This window comes from Giraffa tippelskirchi, chromosome 2 (genome assembly GCF_054371585.1).
Source record: "Giraffa tippelskirchi isolate mGirTip1 chromosome 2, T2T-mGirTip1v1.2.pri, whole genome shotgun sequence".
Classification (NCBI taxonomy): Eukaryota; Metazoa; Chordata; class Mammalia; order Artiodactyla; family Giraffidae; genus Giraffa; species Giraffa tippelskirchi.
In genome coordinates this window covers 55650878-55677051 of record NC_137276.1, presented here as the reverse complement: position 1 = coordinate 55677051, position 26174 = coordinate 55650878, and the positions used below count along the sequence as shown (strand labels likewise).

The 26174-nt window shown below is 38.1% G+C and overlaps 1 protein-coding gene and 1 non-coding gene across 2 annotated transcripts in view; both read left to right on the top strand.

The window, feature by feature from the left end:
• Positions 1-26174, top strand: part of NRG3 (neuregulin 3) — a 1196705-nt gene that overhangs the window by 479867 nt on the left and 690664 nt on the right. The window lies entirely within an intron of this gene.
• TRNAC-GCA (transfer RNA cysteine (anticodon GCA)) lies at positions 1214-1285 on the top strand. The gene has a single exon. It is a non-coding gene; the product is annotated as a tRNA-Cys (tRNA).

Sequence of the window (26174 nt, the reverse complement as noted above, 5' to 3'; positions counted from 1 at the left end):
TACTAGTGTTGTTTATACAAGGAAGAAAAAGTTATTCCAAGAAAATTTATACCATATTTACAGCTACACATTGCTATTTATATTCAAATTAATTAAAATTAAAAACTCCATTTCTCAGTTCCACTTGTTACATTTCAATTTATCAAGAGTCACACGTGGCTTCTTGTTGTTGTTAAGCCGCTAAGTTGTGTCTGACTCTCTTGCAACCTCATGGGCTGTAACCCAACAGGCTCCCCTGTCCATGGGATTTCCCAGGCAAGAATACTGGAGTGGGTTGCCGTTTCCTTCTCCAGGGATCTTCTCAACCCAGGTACAGAACCCACGTCTCCTGCATTGGCAGGGAGATTCTTTACTACTGAGCCACTAGGGAAGCCCTGTATGTGATTAGTGGCTACCATACTGGAGACTGCAAATTTAGAGAACACCGCAGAAAATTCTACCAGACCAAAATGGTTAATAGATTATGTATAGATTTTCTATACTGCTTATACACATTTTGAATTATATGTAATAAGTTTGCTGAGGTTATTGTTAGGTTAAATATTAAAATTGATATATGAATTCAATTTTCTAACTCAAACATAAAAAGAGCAAAACAGTTATACACCACCAACCAGCTAAAATAACATCGGTGTCTTAAGTGAAGGGTTATTTAACAATAAATCGTTTTAGTTAAGTCAGGATGTCCCAGCAGAGCTGCTTGCAAACAAACTAGCCAAGATTCAATTTCATGATGACAAGATTTCGAATAAGTTTAAATCTGACAAGAAAGGACCTTCGCCCCAATGTGCCTAATGTATATAGACTTAATGTCCTTAAGATATCTGACTTGTAAATAGTCTGAAGCTTTTACCGTTATCTCAATAACGGATTGTAATGACTGACTTAATGCAATGTATTCTCAAAGCACTTATGTCAACAGTCTTCCTATGTTTTTTAAGGTTATTCGTTAACTTTCAATGAAACATATGGCCTTTGGGTTCAGCCACAGTTTTATCTGAGGTTGAATTAAATAATTTGGAGACTCAACATTTTATTTCACTTTACTAGAATTGATAATCAAACATATATTTCTCTACCATATGACATGAGTAAGATGTATACTAGACTGTATTTTCTTCATCATGACACTATCAAGGCACTACTCTTTTCTCCTGTACTTAATAAAATACAGCCTAGAATAATTTTAATTTTTCTTATCACATATGTAGCTTCCCTGGTGGCTCAGATGGTAAAGCGTCTGCCTGCAATGCAGGAGACCTGGGTTCGATCCCTGGCTTGGGAAGATCTCCTGGTGAAGGAAATGGCAACCCACTCCAGTACTCTTGCCTGGAAAATCCCATGGATGAAGAAGCCTGGTGGGCTACAGCCCGTGAGGTTGCAAAGAGTCGGACATGACTGAGCGACTTCACTTTTTCACTTTACCACATACACACACACACACACACACACACACACACACACACACACACGCACAGAAGGACAGGTAATCTACCATGGTCCTCTCTTATCCTCTCCAATTCATCTGAAGACTAATCATTATAATTTATTTGGAGTCTCATATCATACCTTGCATATTGTTATCGGATAGGGCATATGACTTACAATTTTCTATGTCATTCCATTATTCTTTGTAATGTCAAAATTAGGAAAGCATTTCAACATTCTTCAATGGGAGAGGCATACAAATGTACTGTCTCCACTTATAAATATTTAGGTTGTTATAAAGTTTGCTACTACAAGCAACAAAGTGATGATTAACATTGTCCTTTCTCATGTAGTCATGAGTGTCTATGGTACATTTCCAGAAATAGCACTGTGGCATTAGTAAAGTTGTAGTGTCTTTGTTTTGTTAGATAGTGCCAAATTGTTTTCCAGGGTTTCTACCCACAATCAGACCTCCTACTGTAAATGTATGGAAATACCTGTCTTTCTATAGCTTTAAAAATAGACTACGTCGTCAAACATTTTGGGGATTTATTTTCTGTGCTATATTGTTCAGGTACTGAAATGACTGTTATAAACTGTTCTTTAAAACTAATTTGAAAAGAATTATTTTATATTCTGCTGCTGCTGCTAAGTCGCTGCAGTTTTGTCCGACTCAGTGCTACCCCATAGACGGCAGCCCACCAGGCTCCCCCGTCCCTGGGATTCTCCAGGCAAGAGTACTGGAGTGGGTTGCCATTTCCTAGCACAATTTAAATACTGCTAGGATTATGTCTTTTAAAGATCTGATAGAAGTCTCCCGTGAAAACCATCTTGTGAGCCTGTTGCTGTTTTGATTAGGGGAAGTGTTCTTTGCTAGTTGCATCTATTTTGTCCATTTAGAGTTTGAGTCTTGCTTTAATGATTTTGGTAAGTTATGTTTTCTTAGACTCTTATCATTTTATATAGCTTTACTGATATGAAGGTTCTGGTTTTCAATATTTTCTTTAAAAAATTTTGCTTTAAATTTGCTCTTTTTTTTCCTGACGCAAAGTTAGAAAGGTTTGTTTCCCTCACTGGGAGAGTTCTTTGTCTTTTTATTTGTTCCTTAATTTCATACCATATTATATTTGACATTAAATAATACTCTGTGCATTTATGTATTTCGTGTGTTATTATATGGTCAATTTTGTGGCTCCCCTATGAGCACATAAAATTATACTCTTATAGGAAAAATGTTATTTTACACATATAAACACATACATATATATGCTAGTAATTACATACACATAGTTGTATATATTATATATCAGTAAGATCTGTCATATTTATGATGTTATTTAGACTTTCTATATTTTAATTGTTTACTTGATCATTGAGAGACGAAGTCCATTGTCACTGAGTATTACTAACATGCACAATAATAGGAATGTTAATTTGAATCTTTCATGTTCAAACATTTGTAATTTATGATTAAATAAGAGATGTGAAATCTTTGGGTCATACTTTATTTCCTTGTCCATACTTTTTACCTTCTAAGTTGTTGGTTGTGAAAAAAACCTAAGACTAGTTTTATAGTTTCCCTTTAAAAAATTAAGAAGAAAATATTTTGTGTAGAGGCAAAGAACTATTAAATCAGTAAGAAATTCCAGTAGTTTTACCTGGATATTTCACAATGTGACTACATTAACAAATTTTCTCTGATACTTAGCACTTTCATTTTCAATTTTGAATTATTTCTTTATTTTAAATATTTAAAAATATATCTGTAATATTTAATTTAGTAAAAGTAGTTATCTCATTGTTTAGGTTTTATCCTTCAGAGATTTGAATTATATATATTGAGTTTTCTTAATTGGTATTCTACACTTCTCATTTCTCTCTAAACCATTTTAAGTTTGTATTTTTTTTCCCTGTGTTTTCTTTTATTTTTTTCCTTCAAGAGAGGAAAATACTCTTTTTTCTGTCATAAATTTTAATCTTCTATTTCTTTCCTAACTTTTTCTAGCTCAGATTTTTATTTAATCTTTTTCTGAATTTATGCTACCTTTTTAACTAATTTTTATATTTATTCTTTTTGGTTTTTCTTTCATAAGTGTGATTACTTCATATTCATTTTTAATTCTGAGCTAAGTATTTGATCATATTTCATCTGTTTCAGAGTTCTTTCTTATGAGTGAATGCATTTTGTTGTTATTTTTGAGATTGTTTTTCTTATAGTATCTTGAGCTCAACTTGGCTTAAGAGGCTACTTCCCCATGTTCCCATCTCTTATTTGAAATGAGAAGTGTAGTTTTGAACTTTGAGAGAGACTCTTATTTTCTAGAAGGACATTTTTATTGGGATCTTAGAGAATTTTCTGCTTCTGGGCTCTTCGATGTATCTCATGTCTTCGGCTTGATCTCAGCTGCTTATGCAAGCCCTTGTTTATATTTTTGAATTGAATATTATAACCTAATGTCCCTGAAAATGGAGTTTGTATGTTGTATATTTTATAGTTAATTCATTACAATTATGAGCAGAAATAGAGGCAAAATTGTGACATATACAGCTGTATTCATATCAATATATTTTTCTTTTTATTGTTAGTTCATGCATTAATCAGTTACTCTCAGAAGCTATAATTTATTAGGATCTCTCTTGATTATTTCACTTGGCTCATTTTCTCTGGCTACAGGATTTCTTATATGTGTTAGCAGTTCTTTCTATCTACTCCCTGGGACTCAGGTTGAGCTCTGTAGTACATTAATTTGGAGCCATGTCATGAATGGTAGGAAGTTCTGTAGTCTCGTAGCAAAAGCATGGTGTCAGTTCTCTACTAAAAATATAGTAAAAAAAAAAAAAAAAATACAGCCTTTTTTTTCTTCCTTCTCTTTGAGATGTTCCAGACCCTGGTCTAGATAGGACTCATTACTGGTTCCTCTCTCCCTCAGCTGTTTGGGAGCTAGAGGAATCAGGCCCACTCCTATGGACTTAAGTGACCCCTTTTTTTCTGGAATCCATACTGTTCTGCAGATCATGTACTTGCCAGGATCCACAACTACTGTCCTCCCCTCGATCCTCTCAAGATCTCATCAGACTCAGAGTAGAGAAACTCCTGTGCTAGTTCTGGATTTTAGAATCCTTTCAGTGTCTGAGGCTTCACCAGCACCTTCCAATGTTGTCTGGGCTTTTGCTGGGGGTAAAGGAGTTCCCAGATACATTTAAGCCACCATATCCCATTTTTCCCCAGTGCTGCCTGAGAATAGGTTTTGTACATTTTTTATGAGACTGACGAACTAGGGGAAAATGAATTGGTACAAGGGTTTAAGATATCTCTTTATATTTACAAGCTGCCATGGGTAAAAACTTTAAAAGAAAACATCTCCCGCGTTGCCACTCGCTGTATTCCAAGGTCTCTTAGTTGAATTGAAGGTGACAGTGGTTCATTTCACAAATTGAATTAAAAAGAAATTGTGAGAAGTCCTTGAAGAAGCCTACAGTGATTGGATAATGGTTTCTGTTGCCCTATAGGGTCCAAGTTTGAGCATCTGGGAGAATTCAGATTTCTATAGGCAAGCTGTCCTGCTGCAGAGAAGGAAGATAGGCAATGGTCTGACTTCCAGGGAAATGATCTGTACTCTAAGTCATGGGCCAAGGGAGGTCAGTAAGAAAAGGGCGGCTAAATAATTTACCAAAACAAAGAGACAAATAGGTGGCATTCATTCGGAGTAGAAACATGGAAAAGCCTATTGAAAGTGTCAGAGAGGTAAGTGCCAAGGGTGGTGGTTTGAACAGGCAAATTGAAGGGGGTCCTAAGCTGCTAGCACATAATGTCAGCACCTTTCAACACAAATTGTTCGCAGTTTTGAGCTTTGGTTAATCATCATTATTATTGCATTTATCTATCTATTTATCTTTAATGCTAATACCATTATAAATAATTCCCCTTCTTGCTATAAATTCCTTTTCAGTATCTCCTGAACAATTGCCATTGCCCCTTCACTGGCATCTTTGGAAGCCTCCAATTTCTCCTACGGATCCAGCCCTCCTCAGTGCTATCAGAGTGATCTTTTCATATAAGAGTGACCTCTGATTCTGAGAATGGCATTGCTGGAATATCATTCGTCTCCTTCATTTCTTTACTTTCTATTTTGTGTGTAGAAGGCTAAAAAGTGAAAGTGAAGTCTCTCAGTCATGTCCAACTCTTTGTGACCCTATGGACACCAGGCTCCTCCGTCCATGGGATTTTCTAGGCAAGAGTACTGGAGTGGATTGCCATTTCCTTCTCCAGGGAATCTTCCTGACCCAGGGATCGAACCCAGGTCTCCCGCATTGTAGACAGTTGCTTTACCATCTGAACCACCAGGAAAGTCCCGTAGAAGGCTAGAGCAGGCACCAAAAAGGTGATGTTACTTGTGCAATGTTTCCCGAGTAAGTCAAAGAGGTGAATTATGGATTTTTTTTCTATCAGGCAGACCCAGATTGAGTGCTGTTCATTTCTGGGTTTATGCCTATTATCCGTCAAATAATGAATACCCCCCAAATGTTACTGTGCTATTATGCCGTGGGGATAGAAGAATTCTCTACAACGTAAAACTATTTTTATACAGCTATCAAACTAGTCTGGAGATTTCAACTTTCATTCAAATAAAATTGAAAGAAAATGAATAACATTGAGACAACTGAGCGCAAAAGAATAATATTATATTTTCCAAAATATACACATCAACCACTTGAGGCTATTGTATGTGAAAGGGCCATAAGGGTAGCTGAGTTGAATATGCCAGTAATTTCTTTCAATCATGTTTTTTTTCCACTTGCAGAGGACTGTATGAAGTGTATCCAGGGAAGGCTACATTTTTGGGCAGAGGCAGGATACAAAAACGGAAGAGAAAGATGTTCATTCTTTGATCAACAATAAAAATGATCTCTCATTTTCTACTCCTCCCTCACTTAGGATCTAGATAAGGAAGAATTCATTTCAGGAAATGTCAAGTCTCAGACAAGCATCAACACTAGAATTTAGCTAGTACAGATATCAAACGTGGGGACACTTTCGCGTTCCTTCCCCTAAAGATGGTCCACATGTGGGTGACATTTCTTTCTAATTCCTTCCCTGATTACTGCTCAGATGTTACTCTATGAGATGTCTGGTAGGAAAGAGTGTGGTATCTTCAAGGAAGTGAGATCATCTGACATTATTATATGAATTTGAAGTGGGGTCTTATTGTTTAAGGCAATTATTTCTTTTTAAGTTCATCAGATAGCCATCTTTTTAAATTTTTATTTATTTATTTATTTTATTTTTGGCTGTGCTGGGTCTTTGCTGCTGTGTGTGGGTTTTCTTTAGTTGCAGAGACTGGCAGGGGCCACTCTTTGTTGTGGTGCACGCTAGGCTCAAGAGCTGAGTTGCGCCGAGGTATATAGGATCCTCCTGGACCAGGAATCAAATCCGTGTCTCTTGCATTGGCAGGAGGATTCCCAACCACTGGACCACCAGGTAGGTCCTGGATAGCCATAATTTTAACTTAACTGCTCCCTCATTGCATAATGAAGTGACCCCTTGGCTTTCTTTCTTCTTCATGTGTACAGAGTGGAGACAGATCAAATAAATAGCTGTGAAATGAGCATTTTCATGATGGATATAGCACTCTTTGGCTGTGTCCCCAAATGGGTATGATTATTATTTTTTATTACCATTAAAACAAACAAACAAACTGAAGGATATGCACATGCAAGGGCAAGTTCAATCAGGAAAGCAGATGAACAAGTATGGACTTGCTACTCAATAGCTACCAGAAATTTACCAAGTACTTTCCATGTACCAGGTATTAGGTATACCCTTCTGTTATCTCATTTAATACTCACACCAGATCTATGAAGATGGTACTATCATTTCCAACTGCTGCCATATTTTATAGACAGGAAACTAAGGCATGGAGAAGTTAATCATCTTATCCACAATCATTCAAGTAGTCAACGGGAGACCTGTCATTTGTCATGGTGATCATAATCTCCTTGATAGTCTGAAGTCAGTTTTACAGGTCCTATTCCAGACAACTTGTCATGATTACAGGACATTCTGATTGTATTGTTTGGAACAAATATTTATAGCCTCTCTGTGAAATTAGGTTGGTAAAACATATATAGGTATGTGGGGAGTCAGTGATGTAACATGTCTAAAATACCAAAGTAGGAAAAATGACTTACCTATTTGTTTCCAACATTCTGATACTAATATCAAAAAGAGATGGAAGACAAGAAAATATAGAGTTTGGGGAGGTAAGATGCCCAGTTTTTTGTACTATTTTTAAAAAATATTTATTTATTTGGCTGTACTGTGTCTTAATTGCAGCATGTGGGATCTAGGTCTCTGACCAGGGATTGAACCTGGGCCCTCTGCATTGGGAGCATGCAATCTTAGCCACTGGACCACCAGGGAGGTCCTGGTTGTCTTGTTCCTACAAAGTTTGTGTCATTGGGTGTATCACTCTCAACTTTCTGGGATTTAATTTCCTCAACTATAAAATGATGAGTTTGGATTTGACTCTCTCGCTGACTGTATATGCGTGTGTGTGTATTTATCCAAGTTGAAATAATAAGTGCCCACAAGTTTTTGTTCATCCATGCATCGTCAGCATGATGGAATTTCCTTACCATGTATATGGTCCCTATTTTAAATGATATGTATATACTTATGAAGTTTTAATATAACAGAGCTCATTAAAAATAAAAGCAGTGAGAATTCTGTTATTAGCCATATGTGAGGTCTGTTAAAAGTAGATGCCTGGTGAGCCAAAGCGTTCACTGCTCTAAGTACTTCTGAAACTTCCTTTCTGAGCCCTCTGTGGAGCCTGGGGCACAGTTGGTCATGCACCGGTTAGTGGACACCAGAGGTCATCTTCATCTCTGAGGAATGATTTGAGTGTTCAAAGTGGCCTAAAGTAAAGTGAGCATGGCAGTCAATATGGGCAAAATCACATTTAGTCAGAAGCCAGCTGTGCCTAGCCGGTAATAAGATTTGCTTTTCTTATCTGGATCAGATGTTTAAGTTGGAAGGAAATGAGAAGGCAGGGAATGCTCCTGGAGGGATGGTGCCTCTTAATGTGACACCTTTGAACATTGACATTATTTTGGATACATGAATGGATTCTGTTGAACATGTGTGGTTATTTACTTTATAGTCATATCTCTTTGTGTCATAAACAAAGCAATCATATGTATGGCTTTTACCATTGTGTCCCTAGTGATGGTAGGACTGAGGGAGATTTGGGCCTAGAATAATTATAACCTTCTACAGAAAATTCGCTCAACTGTGTCTGATTCTTTGTGACCCTGTGGGCTGTAGCCCACTAGCTCTGCCCATGGAATTCTCCAGGCAAGAAAAATGGAGTGGGTAGCCATTCCTATCTCCAAGGGATCTTCCTGACCCAGGGATCGAACCCAGGTCTCCTGCCTTGCAGGAGATTTCTTTACCCTGGTGGCTCAGAGAGTAAAGAATTGCCTGCAATGCAAGAGACCTGGGTTTGATTCCTGGGTCAGGAAGATCCCTGGAGAAGGGAATGGCTACCAACTCCAGTATTATTTCCTGGAGAATTCCATGGACAGAGGAGCCTGGTGGGCTACTATCCATGGGGTCACAAAGAGTCTGACATAACTGAGTTACTAACACTTCCACAAGAAGTTCAGTATTGGCCACAAGTAATGATGATATTAATATAAGAACCTGGGGCCATTTTGGGGATATGTACTCAGAAGCCTTTCCTTTTGTCTCCATCTGTTTAAAATATCTCAGCTCCAATGAGAACATCACATTGCACTTTTTCATGAAAGACATTTAAGAGGAAATTATTTAAAATATTATGAAGAATTTAGAAGGTTGTTCAACATACTTCTATGATTATCATAAAACTATAGAGATTAATTTGCTGCTTTTATAACTAAAGCAGTGTGGAGGCCTTTGTAATGGAAATAACTGTATTAGCAGTCGTAAAATTATAAGTAAATCGTGTGGTCTGTCTCCCAGAGTATTTTGTGAGGTGATATGAAAGCCAGTTCTGTTGAAAATCTAAGTGGGAAGTAAAAAGTGAGCTGACCTGGATTCTAAACCAAACTCAACTGCTGTTTTTAGATGAACAAATATTTATTGCCTTGATGGTCCTTTTTCTTTCTCTTGCTGATGAAATGAAGGGGTTGTACTAGGAGTCTGCTTTATGATTCACTCTGGGCCCCTGACGTAGCTTGCATTGTAAGTATAGCCCTCCCTCAGCCACACTTCCCTCATTTGCTATATTTTATCTGACATAAATGGGATAAGATTTCATTTCATCAGAAGTTTCATCTCCTCAAAAGGAAAAGGTTGAAACCTCTGCCCAATTTCACTTAAATACTTGTCTCTCTATGGAGAATGTGGCACTTTCATCCTTCTTCAGCAGAGTTGTCAGCTCAGTTTTCCACAATTTCAGCCAAAGCAGAGCTGAATTTACCTATGGAACCTGTTTTCATGATGAACAAGGGAACTTAATCCAGATAAAACAATGGAACGAATTCCTGGATGCTTGCTCAGGATCGTTAGACAGAAATAACTGTTATCCTTCAATCACTTTTATCTTGACTCTAACCCATGTGTGTGGCATAAGGTCATTTTTTGCTAGTTACCTTACCTTTCTCATTAGTTGGCTGTGACCTCTCATTGTCATCACCTTCTGGAAATCAAAATGTTTTGTTTCTGAGATAAAAGTCCTATACATCCCAGAAAGGTAAAAGGTACAGAATGTGTACACTGTCTTCTCTTTATACCCTGTAGGTTGTGTAATCCAAGTAAGCTTAGAAACAGATTTAAAGCTCGGTATATCTAAGGCAGACAGAATTTTTTTTCTCTGAAACAGACCTGAATTTCCTGTTTCAGGAATACAGCAATAATCCAGTTTGCCAAACCAGAGATTTGGAAACTATTTTATTTTCCTCACCTAAAAGTCAGATCCAAAAGAGAAAAAAACAAAGAAAAACCTACCTCATTTTTTTTTTTTTTGGTTGTTCTGTCCTCCACACCTAGAAAAGTATCTGATATACAGTTAGCATTAAATATTTGGTGAGTTGACAAATAAATTAATATTCCTCTAGATCATGAACAATGGGTGACATCTGATGACCATGACTTGTCATTAGTTACCTTTCTTGTTGTCCTGCGAATCCTTCCATCCTCTCACTCTTTTTGACTGCTCACCTGCTTCTGCTCTTTATTATCTCTTGTATTGTGTGTTGTGCTCAGTTGCTCAGTCATGTCCGACTCCTCCCAACCCCATGGACTGTAGCCTGCCAGGCTCCTCTGTCCATAGAATTTCCCAGGCAAGAATACTGGAGTGAGTTGCCATTCCCTCCTCCAGGGGATCTTCCCAGGGATTGAATCCACATCTCTTGCATTTCAGGAGGATTCTTTACCACTAATTTTCTCCTCAGTCACTTACTTCTGATTTCTTTTGGTCAATAGACTCTCCACACTGATTCTAGAATGTTTGATTTAATAAAAACATATAGTCATGTTTGTGGCATTACAGGTGGTTTTTGTTCTTATAGTTGATTTTCCATAATTCTTGTGATTTATGCATATACATGGCATCAACAGAAGAAAGAAAATAGATTTTAGGACCATCATTTTTCATTTCCCTTTAAAATTCTTGTTTAAAATTTGTATTTATTTATTTATTCTTGGCTGTACTGCATCTTTGTTGCTGTGTGTGGGCTTTCTTTAGGTGCGGTGAGTGGGGGCTTCTCTCTTCTTGCGCTGCACGAGCTTCTCATTGCAGTGGCTTCCCTTGTTGCAGAGCATGGGCTGTAGGCATGCAGGCTTCAGTAGCTGTGGCCCACAGGCTTAGTTGCTCTGCAAAATGTTGGATCTTCCCAGGCAAGAGAAATGACCTGTGCACGGGCAGATGAATTCTTAACTACTGGACCACCAGGGAAGTCCCATTCTCCCATTCTGTAAAAATTGTAATAATGTCTTAAAATAAAAGTGTTAGTCACTCAGTCATGTTCGACTCTTTGCAACCCCATGGATTGTAGCCCATCAGGCTCCTCTGTCCATGGAATTCTCCAGGAAAGAATACTGGAGTGGGTAGACATTCCCTTCTCCAGGGGATCTTTCCGACCCAGGGATCGAACCCGGGTCTCCTGAATTGCAGATTCTTTACCATCTGAGCCACCAGGGAAGTCAATAATGTCTTATGATCCTCGATATGAAATCCAGACTCAACATGGCATGAAAGATTGTTTGTGGCGCAACGCCCTTGCATCCAACCGCCTTACAATTTATATTTTGTCTCCAATAGCTTCTCACACATGAGCCACCTCTTCCCAACCTTCAGACATTTGCAATTAGTGAGCTATGCCTTCTTGGTCTTTTTGGCAGGTTCACTGTTCTTTCAAGACCCTGCTCAAATGTCATTGCTTTCCCCACTATTGCGTCTGCTTAGCGCCCACAGCAAAGAACACAGTGTATTGTAACAGAATTGGCCTGTTTACTTCACAAACAGAAAGTGAACATCTTGAAAGCGGGGCAATGTCTAGTTTGTCTTTCAACTTCAGTTTTCAGCTGAGTGGCAACTCAATAATATTTGTTGAATGAGTGAAAAATGTATCCAGCAACGATCTCATTCCTCTTGGGGAAAGTAACTCCTAAAGGATGCCTTTATAAATAATAAACACAGCTTTTTTCTTGGGTGGAAAAACAGACCTCTCACACATGTTTATTTTGGTTTAATACCAGAAAGGATATGTTACTGTGAGAATAAAAAACAACAAAAAAATCCACCAAATATTGTTATAGGAAACATCTCTTACTGTAGCCCAGCTGTGTGCATTGCTACTTTAGAATAGTGTTTTTAAACGTTTTGTAAAATTGCAGCATCTGAAAGAGAGGCCTGGGACTGCGGTGCTTGCAGTGCTGAGCCTGTGGTGCTGGCGGCTGCAGGGAGTCCCCTCTGTCACATCTTTCCCATCTGTATAGGCAGCAGCAGGTGGAACCGGAGTTGTTCGGTCTGTGGATTAGTCAATCGCTTTTTCTAAAGACTCTGAGAGGCAAGCTTATTACATTTTGTCTTCAGATCTTTATATGAAAATACCACTGTGGATAATGAGGCTGTTGTATGCATAATTTAACTTTAGGAAGCCTAAATTCCCTGCAAGGCAAATTGGTACCTAGAGGCATGCAATTTGCATTGGGATTTCAAGCCCTCCTCCCGTCTATTGTCCCTGGTGTGGTGTTGCTTCTCTCCTAAATTATTTTCCCTCGTTCTTCAAATGCCAGATATGGTGACTGTAACCAGATTACCAGGGTCTTCATACTTAAAAGTTGCTTCGGAAACCCTGCAGTGTCTGCTTTGACCAGAGCAGAGCCTAGTCCCAGCGCTCATGGACAGTCTGCACCACGAATAGGCTCCTTTGCCTGCTGCCTGCCTCCTGGAGAGGGTGAGGACAAGCCATGCCTGCCTGTGTCCAGACTGGGCAGTGCTGATCCTCCGTGGCTGACTTCACAGCTCAATCTGTCAATCTGTTTAGAGACAGACAGTTAGAGAACTGTCTGAGTTGCCTCAGGAAGAATTTGGCATCTTGGCTGAATCTTCTAGTGACAGACTGCTTTGCTCTTCTCTGGGCTAGAGAAGGTGGCTGTGCTGGCATGGGTACCGATTCCATTTTTCAAAGCCTTGAAAGTAAAGATATATGTAAATAGATCGAGGGCTCAGGAGAACAATCTGCTGATTGTCTTCTAATATTTCATTCATCATCTGATGAGCAGTGTCGATTGTGCTGACAATGCATAGAGGCTCACATGTTAGTAAATTCTAGCTCTTCAGAAATGATTTCTCCCAAGTAACATGTTTTTATTTTACTAAGATAAACCTTGGAGACATGATTTGTCAATATGTTCACTATAACATTTTTGGATAATTTTGGTATTTGCTGACCAGGCCAGTTCACAGATAACTGGAAAACTTCTTCATGATGCTTAGCACAGAACCTTAGTCATTTCCAATGTCAACTAGGAACCAAAGAGAAGAGAGAGAAGGAGTGAAGAAAAAAAGGAAAAGAAAGCCTAGACAGAGAGATGGCATTTTAGCTCAGTGATAAAACGAGATCAATTTCAGATCAATTTGTAAATCAGGAGATCTAAACCAGGCTTAGGGTTCATTGACTATTAAGCTGAGATAGCTAGAACAATTCATTGCTTCAGTCTTTAGAATAAATACATTGGACTGGACCATTTATTATCTCTTCAAAATCTAACATTCAGGAAACCTTTAATTTGTCTCTAAGCAAGGTAATTGTGATTATTTTTTTAGCTAATGGGGATGTGTATATTAGTCACAAAGAGGATAGCATGCCGTGGGCAGAGAGAGATCCAAGGTCCCTGCAGTCCCCAAATCAGCTATCATTCTTTGAGTTTTTACTATGCCATAGAAACTACATCAAGATCCTTAAATGCATTGTCTTTGATATTCCTTAAAACTATGGAGTGGTTGTTATTTTCTTTCTTTTATAGTGTAGGAAATAACAAATTAACTTGCTTCAGCTCCTTCAGGTGAGAAATGGGAGAGTTGGAATTTGAATGTAGAACCTGCATCTTGAGTTCTGCTTTATTCTGCCTCTATAACATCCCATTTTCCTATTAGTGGTCCCATAGTTTACATCTTGAGAAGATAGGAATCCTCCTGGTACATTCTTGACTCTTTCATAGTTGTACGTTGCTAACAGACACTGAAATAGAGTATAGTGTGTTATGCTAGGAAGAAAGCATATTTGCATAGCTCGCACATGAACACTAGTTCAAACAGACTGGCATCATGCATCAAAAGACAGGATTAGAGTGGTAACAGAGATATGTCCATGGACTGATGATGTAAAACTTTTCCGTGAGATAAATGCTCAGGGCTGGGGCAATGGGATGACCCAGAGGGATGGGATGGGGAAGGAGGTGGGAGGGGGGTTCAGAATGGGGAACACATGTAAACCCATGGCTGATTCATGTCAATGTATGGCAAAAACCACTACAATATTGTAAAGTAATTAGCCCCCAACTAAAATAAATAAATTTATTAAAAAACAAATAAATAAATAAATAAATGTAAAAAAAAAAACAAAACAAACTTTTCCTTAGTCTAGTTAACGTGGCTCTTCTTTTCTTGTCCCAAGACTGACAGTTGTTTCCTTGTTGGGGCAGTCACTAAGATTTGTTCCTGTTGCTGGCTCTCCCAGGGCATCCGAGTGCTATCTGAGTTGGAGATTAATAACATGACAACACCAGTGACAGCTGTGACAGTGATATGTTGCTGTAGTGGCAAGAAAATTTCAAAAAGATAAAGAATTCCATCATCATATAATATGTTAGTAATATGTATTCTCCTAGCATACTAGAGAACCACTTTCATTCTTCTAGAAATGTGAGTTATAAATTGAATTCACTTTTATCATTATGATCTAATGCATATAGTCATAATCCAAATAGGAATGATTTGCCAAGAATCACCTATGCTGTGAAATGAGAAGAGGTAGTTATTCAGTGCTCATGATATGTCAGATATTGTACTGGTTTACAATAAGGATAAAATACTAGGACTAAAAATTAGAATATTTTCTTCCCATCACCACACTTGAATATGATATCCAGATGGATATGTGGTTGAGCCTAGGATGGTGAATAATGTATAAGCAGGCATTGTGATTTCAATAAAGTTCAAACAATCTGAGATGAAACAAAATCCTATAGAAAGAAAAAAGGAAGATTCGAACATAAGAACCTATATTGTTTAGTTAGTTCTGGCTTTCTAAATGTTTTCACAGGATTTTATTGAAGAAATTGGGTTCTGTATTGGCATTTACATTTGCTTTGCAGACATTTTAAGTTAAGTACTTCCAATATCCATTGGTGTATATAATGTAATTTATAAATTCCAGACATTCAAGTAAGAAACAGCAAGGTATTAATTTTTGAAAATCCATATTTTCTACTTATGAAAGCATGTGTTTTGTGACTCAGTGAGGAAGGCAAACATTTTGGTGAATTGCAACTTGTAGAGGAAAGAGAAATGTTGATTATATTTCTTTACTTTTATGTCACAGAGTTGTACACAGTCATTTGATGATATTTGATATGATAACATTTGCAATGTAGTGTGTGCAGAATTGTAGAAATCAAAATTTATTTTATTATTTTATTTTATTTTTGTCTTAAAAAACAAATTTTATTTAGCAGAAAAGCATATATATATATATGAATTTCCCAGGTGGCGCTAGTGGTAAAGAACCCTCCTGCCAATGCAGGAAACAGACATGGGTTATATCCCTGTGTCAGAAGATCCCCTGGAGAAGGAAATGACAACCCACTCCAGTATTCTTGCCTGGAGAATTCCATGGACAGAGGAGCCTGGCAAGCTACCGTCCATAGGATCGCAAAGGGCCGGACACAACTGAAGCAACTTAGCGTTTTAAAATGTCTCTTCTTCCAGTTCCTAGAATAAGCAGTTCCTTCTAGAACACTTTTATTCAGAATCTTCTGGTTAATATGATAGTGATAATGTATAATAAGAAGCAGAAAAAAAAAGTGCTGTGTCTTTCTAATTTAAATAAAATGAGGATCACTGTGGGAAATATTTTCTGGATGCTTTTTAAAGAGTTTATTTTACTCTCAATCTCTAAATTCTGACAGTGTTGCTTTCAACATTTAATGATCTCTGGTTCCAAATACTCTCTATTTAGCATTGTTTATTCAAGCATGTGAGGCTTCCTCAGTGGCTCAGTGGTAAAGAATCCACCTGCAATGCAGGAGACAGAGGAGTGAAGTCGCTCAGTCGTGTCCGACTCTTTGCAACCCCATGGACTATAGCCTACCAGCCTCCTCTGTCCATGGGATTTTCCAGGCACCAGTACTGGAGTCAGTTGCCGTTTTCTTCTCCAGGGGATCTTCCTGACCCAGGAATTGAACCTGGGTCTCCTACATTGTAGGCAGAGGCTTTATTGTCTGAACCACCAGGGAAGCCCAGGAGACACAGGAGATGTGGGTTCAGTCCCTGGGTCATGAAGATCCCCTGGCAGAGGGCATGACAACCCACTTCAGTATTCTTGCTGGGAAAATCCCACGGACAGAGGAGCCTGGTGGGCTACAGTCCATGAGGGTCAGAGATGACTGAAACAGCTGAGTGCACACACACACACACACACACATCCAAATGTATACACAATTGGCATAATTGCTTTTTATCATATTATGATAAAAATAACAAATTTCATGTACTTATGCTTTTTAAAAATCAGAACTGCCTCAAAGCTGGAGGACTCAGATACAAGGGAGGCTAGGACCTCAGTAGTGTCAGTTGGGGTGGGACTTAGTTCTAGATTTTGGAGTGTTCAACAAATCTTGTATAGCTGTGATAAACTTCATTTGGCCATCATGTTATTACACTCTTTTACATATTGTTGGATTAAATTTTCTAAAATATTATTATGCATTTTTGCCTCTATGTTTATAAAGAATACTTGTACATATCTTCCCAGTGATACTTTTGCCTGGTTTTGTTTTAGGGGGAACGTTCAAGAATGTCCCCTCCTCTTTAATTTTCTGGACAAGTTTGTATAGAATTGGTATATTTCTTTCTATATATGGTATATTTCTTTCTATAAATGTGTGGTATAATTGCTTAGTGAAGTCATCTGGGATGAAAAATTCTGTAGGCCAGTTTCAACAACAATTCAATTTATTGATATAGAAAATTTAATAATTAGTTATCTACAGGGTAATTAAAGTTAGCTATTTCTTGAATTAACTGATTGTCAGGATACATTTAATAGGAGGCTTCCTGTGTGCTGTTTTCAGTTTTGCATGAATTCTATGTTCCTTAAGGGCACCTGAATACAGGTGCCAGAGAACTGGCAAGCCGGCTTTCGGGGATAATAGAAATTCATGTATCTCATTCATATGGAAATTCCATATGGTGAACAGCAGCCATTTGCAAGTCTCCTCCTTTTTGATATGTAAAGTAACTGTTACAACCCCCTCTCTAGAGAATAATTCTAACCTCCGGCTTTCTAGATGACTTGTTAGACTTTTGATCCCTATCTCTGCTAAAAAGGGCTATCTGGTAAGAGAGTATATATATGCCCACAATATGTTGAATAAATGCCGTTGTTCCACCAGAGCAATGGTCACCGTGTCTTTCCTCATTTTCCTCACTCTCTCTCTCTCACTCTCTCCCTCTCTCCGTTTCAGGCTGTTTCCACGGAGCACAGGTGTCCATCGTGTCTACTTATTTGCCCGGGCTTTCAAGACCTCTTCGAGAGGGTGCCCTGAACCTACGTAGACGGTGCTAGCTCTTTGCCCTAGAGTTATATTGGCATACTGTGTAAACCAGGGAATATCAGCCTCTTTTCTTCCTTCTTTTCTTATCGGTCGACTCTGTACCCCCAAGTTCCGGTCCATTAAAGGACCACAACAACTGATAGTTTTTTCCTTTCAATTAATTCATTCATTTCATCAAAGTATTTGATTTTATTGGCATAAAGTTCATAATACATTTACATTTTTCCTTCTGATAGCTCTAGACTCTATAGTGATGTCTTCTCTCTCATTTCTGATATTAATCATTTTGCATTTTCTTTTATCATTTTTCTCCTAATAACTCAAGCTAAGTTAGTAAAATTTATTGATCTTCTTTAATACACATGTTTTAGTTTCATTGCTTTTTCTTTCTTGTCTTCCTTTTTTCTATTTTATTGATTTGTGACCTCATAATTGTTTCTTTTCTCTATTTTTAATTTTATTTGATTTTGCTCTCCTGTTTCTTAACATGGAAACTAAGATCATTAGAATGAGGACTTTATTCTTTTTTATAATGCAATTTTCTATGCTATAAATTTCCCTCAAAATTCTGCTTTAGCTACATCCCACAAATTTTTACATGCTCTTTTTCATTTTCAGTCAATTTGATATTCTTTCTAATTTATTTTTATTTTTTCCTTTGTTGAATTATCTAGAAGTATACATTTAGTTCCCAAATATTTGAGCATTTGCCAAATGTCACTTTTAAAAATTTCTAACCTAATTCCATTGTGGTCAGAAAACATACATTTTATGAACCAACTCCTTTTAAATACATTGAGACATTTTTAGGTACTAATAAATGATATATTTGATAAATATCCCATCTATAGTAGGAAAAAAAGTGTTTATCTGCTATTGTTGGTTGAAGTGTTCTATAACTCAATTTTGTCAAGTTGGTTGATACTGTTTTTCAAGTCTTGCATATCTTTATTGATTTGCTGTCTTCATTTCTCAATTATTGAGGGTAAGGATTGAGGAACATATAGTTGTTGTGAATTTGTTGATACAGTTCTATCATACACATTTACAGTTGTTATGGGTCCTTAGAGAGTTGTCCCACCCTTTTATCATTCTGTGGTGGTGGTGGTGGTTTAGTTGCTAAGTCATGTCTGACTCTTGCGACCCCATGGACTATAGCCTGCCAGGCTCCTCTGTCCATGGGATTCTCCAGGTAAGAATACGGGGATGGGTTGCTATTTCCTTCTCCAGTGGATATTCCTGACCCAGGAATCAAACCCAGGTTGCCTGCATTGTAGGCAGATTTTTTTACCAACTGAGCTACAGAGGAAGCCCTGTCGTTCTGTAATACCCCTCAAATTTTTCTGCTTTTGAAGTCTACCTGTTTGACTTAACATAATGACTCCAGTTTTCACTGGTTACTGTGTGATGTGTTTTTACTCATTTATACTTTTAGCCTGTCTATAAATTTTATGTTTAAAGTGAGCTTCTTATAGGCAGCATGTAATTGTGTCTTGTTCTTTTATCTAATCTGATAATCTCTGCCTTGTAATTCATTTACATTTGCTTTGTTGTCTCATTACCTTTAGTTCCTTGTTTCATTATTTTTATGGTGTCTTTATTATTATTTTGTAGTTTGTAGGGTGTTTCTTTAACTTTCGCTATCTACCCACAAGTGATGTTATGCCACTTAATACATAATATATGAGTTGTACACAATACACTTTCATTTCTCCCCTTTCAACCTTTGTGCTGTCATTATCAAATAGTTTATTTCTAGATTTATGTCAAACTTCACAATACTTTGTTATTGTTTCTGCTTTAAATATTTGATTATATTTTGAAGTATTTTTTAAAGAAAAAAGAAGTCTTTATATTTACCCACATAATTGCTGTTTCCAGTGCTCTATATTCCTTTGGGCAGACCCAGATTTCTGGCTGGTATTTTTCTTTTGCCTGAAGGTCATCTTTTATTATTTCTTGTGGTGCAGTTCTGCAGCTGATGAATTCTTAGCTACCGTATGTCTGCACATGGCTTTATTGCACCTCTGTTATCAAAATGTATTTTTGTTGAGTAAAGAATTCTAGTTTAACTATTTTTGTTGGTTTCTCTTTGCTTTTTCCTTTCAGTGTTTTAAAGATTTGTTTTGATGATGGTGGTTTAGTTGCTAAATCATGTTCAACCCTTGTGGTCCAAGGATTGTAGCCTGCCAGGCTCCCCTATTCATGGGATTTCACAGGCAAAAATACTAGAGTGGATTGCCATTTCCTTCTTGAGATGATCTTCCTGACCCAGGGATTGAACCCAGGTCTCCTGCATAGAAAGCAATCTCTTGCATTGCAGGCAGATTCTTTATCAACTGAGCCACCTCCTCTACTGATAGAAATTTCACTGTTTCTGACAAGAATCCTGCTGTCATTCGGATCTCTGTTCTTCAGTACATAACTTGCATTTTCTCACTGGACATTATTAAGATTTGCTACTCATTGTATTATTGTAGAAAGTTGAATATGATGTGCCTTTATATAATATTCTTCATATTCTTATGCTTGGAATTTATTAAGCTTCATGACTCTGTAGATTTACAGTTTTCATCAAAATTTTTAAAATTTGGCTATTATATTAAAATTTTTTTCTGTCCTTCTCTTCTTGGGGAATTTCAGTTTATGGGCATTTAGACTCTCATTCCAGAAGCAGAATTGGAGTGAGGATAGCATACGGTACTACAAAACCCAGTACAAGGGCTGAGAATCAGTGGTAAGACTGGAGAAGCTACAGGGGCCAGATGGATGTCCTTCATAGGTAACCTGCATGTCATTCCTAATTTGTCTGTGGGGGAGGCTGACTCAGCAGTAGGTGGGCCTGGGCTTTCAGTTTGAAGATACTTGGGGCTACAATTGAGAAAGTTTGAAAAATGCAGGGATTAAATATAATCTGTTCTGTCTCTCATCTTCATTAATACAATTTTGCTTCACTATTGTAATAATTTTCCATGCAATGGCACACCAAATTGATTAGCTCTGGAGGAGGTAGAGATATTCATGCATTATGGAGATTTAGGGACCATCATTTCCTAATCACAAAGCAGTTATGCCTCAGATATGCTGGCAAACCAAATTCAGTTGCTTTGTGTACCTTTCTTCATGTCCACATGATGGCTAACATTTACTATATATGTCTCCTTACATAGACCAATGTATACAACAATGTATACGCACAGTCATATGGCATGTTGATTATCTAGGGCTTCCGTAACAAAATATGTGACTCAGTCACACCCCTTAGTGGTTAGAGAAGCATTCTAGACACAAACGTTAAATCCATTTTTTTTTCTTTTTTCTTTTTTTTTTTTTTTTACCATTTGGCCAGTGTCTCCACCATCCATGAATGCAGAGGAAGACGGTTTTTAGACCACCACCCCTACAGTCTCTTGTCAAGTCTGTGAATGGATTGAGTAAACGTTGCTTAATTTCTGTTTACCTCACCATAAATGTAGGGTTAGGGGCCTGCAACTGCCTTGGAATGATTTCAGGAGGCTTCATTATGTCCAATCATCTCTTATTCTCACACGTACCTTCCATGGTGCCTGGCACATCATTGCTCAATAAAACCATTTGAATAAATGAAAGAGCAAATGACACCTATTCAAGTACCCATGCTGGAGGAGAATGTGTGGGTGCATGCTAGAGGTTGATGAGCCAGGAATTTAAAGTTAGAATTTATTTATTCCTGCAGATTGCTTTAGCACTGCCTATTTTTGAAATTCGTAGATTCCTTTGTTTGTAGTACTTTTTGGTAACCGATCTGTTTTAAGAAATCAAAAAAAGTTTATGCAGACTGAAAATTGGAGCCATTTTCTACACACTTTCCCTGCCCTAACAGAGTAGATGTAAAGCACAGTGAAGGATAAAATGATTGGACAGCTGAGGGCCATGCAGTCCCAGAGATGGCTGTTCCAGGAGCATGGGAGGAAATGTCAGCTCTTTCCATTTTTACAGAGGTATTTTTAGAGTGGCTTCTTTTCTCCTTGGCTCATGTCAGGGTGCTGCTTTATTATTGTGAAGCTGAATTCTACTGAAAAAATAAGTTTTTTGAAAAACAGTTATTTCTATTAAAACAGTCTATGTTACTTCTTTTTTTTTCTATTTTATTTATTTATTTTTAAAAAATTAATTTATTTATTTTAATTGTAGGCTAATTACTTTACAATATTGTAGTGGTTTTTGCCCTACATTGACATGAATCAGCCATGGGTATACACGTGTTCCCCATCCTGAACCTCCCTCCCACCTCCCTCCCCATCCCATCCCTCAGGATCATCCCAGTGCACCAGCCCTGAGCGCCCTATCTCATCCATTGAACCTGGGCTGGCGATCTATTTCACATACAGTAATATACATGTTTCAATGCTATTCTCTCAAATCATCCCACCCTTGCCTTCTCCCACAGAGTCCAAAAGTCTGTTCTTTACATCTGTGTCTCTTTTGCTGTCTTGCGTATAGGGTCATCGTTACCATCTTTCTAAATTCCATATGTATGCGTTAATATACTGTATTGGTGTTTTTCTTTCTGACTTGCTTCACTCTGTATAATAGGTTCCAGGAGTCTATGTTACTTTTATATCCATTATGCTCTCTTATGAAAGTCTCATCTTTCCTGGGAGTTTAATTAACATTTCTATAGCAATTTTTTTTTTTTTAATTTCTTTTGTCTCAGTTACCTACAGCAAAGGAAAGTGATTGCTTGGATTGTTTTTAAGAAATGATTTGAAATTACATATTAGGGGCACATTATTAGTTTGGGACAGATTGAAAGAGAAGATACAGTGAAAAGTGAAAGTAACTCAGTCAAGTGAAAGTGAAAGTAGCTCAGTGGTCTCTGACTCTTTGTGACCCCATGGACTGTACAATCCATGGAATTCTCCAGGCCAGAATACTAGAATGGGTATCCATTCCTTTCTCCAGGGGATCGTCCCAACCCAGCGATCAAACCCAGGTCTCCTGCATTGCGGGCGGATTCTTTACCACCTGAGCCACCCAGAAAGCCCAAAAATACTGGAGTGAGTATCCTATCCCTTCTCCAGCAGATCTTCCAGACCCAGGAATCAAACCAAGGTCTCCTGCATTGCAGGCAGATTCTTTACCAACTGAGCTATGAGGGAAGCCAAAAATGCCCAGAACAGAAGTTAAAGAGTTCATCATATATATTTCCAGAGCAAAGGCAAGGCCATTTTTAGAATTCTTGTCATATCAAGCGTGACACTAAAGAATGAGACTAAATTTATTTGACCATGTAGCATAATCTGTCTTATTCCTTTACAGTAACCCCTCAGGTACATGACATTTTTGACTTTAAGACCAAATGTCTAATGTGACTTCACCTTGGCAATGTCACTAATCTTCCAGATTTTTCTTTACATGTCATAAGGTAAAATAAACTTCTGGAAACCAAGATTGCTGACCATGGAAGCCTCACTGTGTGCAGTTTCTCCCACTTTCCTGTTGACATTTCTTTGCCGCTATGAAATTTGGGAGGGCTTCCCTTATGGCTCAGTGGTAAAGTATCTGCCTGCCAATGCAGGAGATACGGGTTTGGTCTCTGGGTTGGGAGGATCCCCTGGAAAAAGAAATGGCAAACCACACCAGTATTTTTGCCTGGGAAATCCCGTGGACAGAGGAGCCCGGTAGGCTGCAGTCCACAGGGTCTCAAAAGAGTTGTACACGACTAAGCGACTAAACAACAACACTGAAATTTGGGGGCTATAATTCTTTTCCACGTATGGAATTTTTTCTTAACTGTGCATCTGTAGTTACTTTCACTTTTCACTTTCATGCATTGGAGAAGGAAATGGCAACCCACTCCAGTGTTCTTGCCTGGAGAATCCCAGGGACGGCGGAGCCTGGTGGGCTGCCGTCTATGGGGTCGCACAGAGTCGGACACGACTGACGCGACTCAGCAGCAGCAGCAGCAGCAGTAGTTGAAAAACGCCTTACGAGGGAAGCCTGGTTCTGGCACCATTCTTTAACGAGAGTACTTTCCAGGACTGAATGACTTTATATTTTGTTTCATAAGAGTAACTGGTTGCTGTTGTTTAGTCACTCAGTCGTGTCTGACTCTGCGAACATAATGAGTAAATGGTACCTGTAAAAGAAAAATTTGAAAATTCTGAAAAAAATTTGAGAGATGTCACCTACAATTGTGTTTAGTCATACAACTGTTGTTAGTGTTCTGCTACGTGTTCAGTCATTTTTGCCATATTTGCCTTAATTTTTTCATGATCACAAGTACATAACACACTTATTTTTTATCTTTAATATATCTACCATTATATTACAGTTATATCAACAGATATTTCATAAAAATTACTTATAACTTCATAAATATCATTACTTCATAACTTATCTATAACTTCATAACCCCAGTGTGTGACTCCAGTAAATTTATTTAATGATTCCATCATTGGAAATATGTATGATTTTAACATTTCTCTTCATATAGTTAACATGGCAATACATACCTTTGGACAAAACATTTTTCCATACTTAGGATGCTTTTCTCTAGGCAGACTCCATCTAGAATTACTAGGTTAAAAATGAGAAACATTTTGATGCCTTTTGATAAATAATGCTTCTAATCTGTTGTCCTGTCATGGGCACCAGATTCTTGACTACAGTTGCAAGTTTATCCATCTGGCTTCTTATGCAATCAGTGTAAATATACACCAGCTTAACATCTGAAATATAATGATGTACATTGGGATTCTTTGCATAATGTACCTTTCTCTGAAAATAGCATTGGTGATGACCTTCAGCAGATTTGACTGAGGAAATGAGTCTATTGTCCACTCCTCCATTTAACATCTTGGCTCCAGCCATGAGCCAGTCCGGTCTGTGGTTTTTACTGAACAGCATCCCAAGCTTGTCTCTGTTGTCTCTTGGCTTTTGTATCTGTGATTAGACTTATATAACAGAATCAACCATATTCTTAAATGGCTCTAAAACTGGGCTCATTTTATTTTATTGCTGTCCTAGGGATTCAGCCCTCTTCCAATGCAGATATGGCAAAACCCCTACTATCAATACCTGTGACCAGGAATACCTGCTGGACCTGGTCTCCCTTTGTTCATACGTTGGTATCCACCTCCTCCCCCTCCTTTCACTTGTCTCCTTCTCTCCTCCTATTCTTGGCCTGGCACTTATGCAAGTAGAGGTGATTTTATAGCTTCCCTGAGCTTTTCATGAAAAGGGAACCATTTCCAGATTGAATGCTATTTTTACCAGTCTGAGTTGTGTAAAAAGTTTTGGTTCTCTGATACTTTCTGGACCATTCTATTAGCATTGCCCTATACTGTAGACCCCTGGATTTGATTTTAACTCAGCATTTCCTAAACTATGCATCTATGGAAATTAAATTTCAGTGGAAGCCAGGAATAAAGGTTCCCATGGTCAAATAAACTGTGAAATGTGTTTCCAGAATTTTCCTCTTGAAGATTTGCGTTCACATTACCATATCTGAAGGGTTGGAGGCATCAGAAAGAAAGGAAATGCTTTAACCTAGTCTTTCCCCACTGAAGACCTGTTTGTGTTGTTTTGTTTTTCATTTTTGTTTTTGTTTCTCTCCTTATTTGTTATAACTATCCCTAGGGTAATTTTTCCTGAAAACCTTCTTGGAAAAATCTGCTTTGATCATTCAGGCTGTTTATGAATGTGGCTGAAAATAGATGTTCTCCACAGTTGGAGCTGGAATGTGTACATATTGCTGTTGAGCCTATCAGAACTCTTCAGACATTTGGATAATATAATATCCATGCAGTACTGACTGACTGCAGTGGAGAAGGGAGCAAGCTGAACACAGGTAGGGTGCACAAGCAGGAACAGACAGAAGCCTAGGACTTTGACCTCCGTGTGTTCTATGGGCAGAGAGCCAGTGACTACCCACAGCTGAGAAGTACATGAATTTCATGGGCAATTGTTTGCCCACCCGTTGGAATGCTTTAGGTTTGATTTATCTGAACCATGCTCCTGTAAAGTTGTCTGTCACCCAAAGGGAATGATAAGAATGTTTTAAGTACTAGAGAGGGCTCATTGATTTCGTTGGAGCCATAGTGCTCATCCGTTCACAGCTGTGAAACTACTTTGCTGTGAAATAGAATTTCAGTTGGATGCAAAATTAATCAGCTTTCACACCTCTAATTTTTGCCTAGGACACTGTGTCGGTGTGTTTGGTACACGCTGAGTTTGAGTTTGCAGGTCTACACCTTGCATTAGTGTAGCATCGTGACACTACCAGCTGTCAGATGCCACAGGAACAAGAGAACTGGGGAGTTGACAGTTTCTCTTCTGCCAGTCGGGCTCTTCCTTGTGGCTTAGATCCAGGAATGCTGTAGAAGGGACCTTAGTGGCTGTCCAGTCCAACCTTCTGCCCCAAGGAAGAAATCCC